The sequence below is a fragment of the Octopus bimaculoides genome, chromosome 7 (genome assembly GCF_001194135.2).
Source record: "Octopus bimaculoides isolate UCB-OBI-ISO-001 chromosome 7, ASM119413v2, whole genome shotgun sequence".
Classification (NCBI taxonomy): domain Eukaryota; kingdom Metazoa; phylum Mollusca; class Cephalopoda; order Octopoda; family Octopodidae; genus Octopus; species Octopus bimaculoides.
The window spans coordinates 58,409,540-58,410,516 of record NC_068987.1 but is presented as its reverse complement, the minus strand read 5'-3'; positions in this window follow the sequence as shown (position 1 = coordinate 58,410,516).

Here is a 977-nt window from a genome sequence, read left to right as displayed (position 1 = left end):
AATAATATTAGGGACAATTGATTTGATTTTAATCGATTTAAATTTCTTTTCTATTTGAAAATTGGTTATGAAACACGTGTAATCTTTTTATTATATTTATCTTATGATATTTACTTTACTTTATATTATACTCATTTATTGTGCTTTTAATTATTAATTATTAATTTTTCTATATGTGATAGTGGATTTTCATCGATGAGTTCTTGAAAATTGGTTATTTTCCCAAAAACTATATATTTTATATATATATATATATATATATATGTATATATTAAAATGTATATATATGTGGGGTGGGGTATGAATGTATATACATACATATACAGATGTGGTTGTGTGGTAAGAAGCTTGCTTCCCAATCACATGATTCTGGGTTCAGTCCCACTGCGCGGTACCTTTGGCAAATGTTTTCTACTATAGCCTCTGATTGATTTGGTAGACGGAAACTAAAAGAATCCCGTCGTACATATATACATGTGTGTGTGTATCTATGTGTGTGTCTTTCTGTTTGTGTTAGCCCCCACTCCCCCTGCTCGACAACCAGTGTTGCTGTGCTTGCATCTCCGTAGCTTAGCGGTTCAGCAAAAGAGACCAATAAAATAAGCACCAGGCCTGGAAAAAATAGTACTGGAATTGATTCATTCTTCAAGACGGTGTCCCAGCATGGCCGCAGCCTAAAGGCTGAAAGAAGTAAAAGGTAAAAGATACATATATATATATACATGTGTATATACACACATACATACACACACACACAGAGGTAGTCGGGTTGTTGGTAGATCTGGGAAAGTGGAAGATTAGAGAAGAACTGATTAAAGAAAGAGATACAAGTGACAAAGAAAAGTAAACAAGTATCAGTAGGGCTGTAGGAGATATTTCTTTGTAGTTAAATAACCAACATATTTCAGCAAAGACGTTGATAATCCCTAATAATATAATAGCAACTGTCGGAAGAAGCTGAAGTATGTTACCAGCAA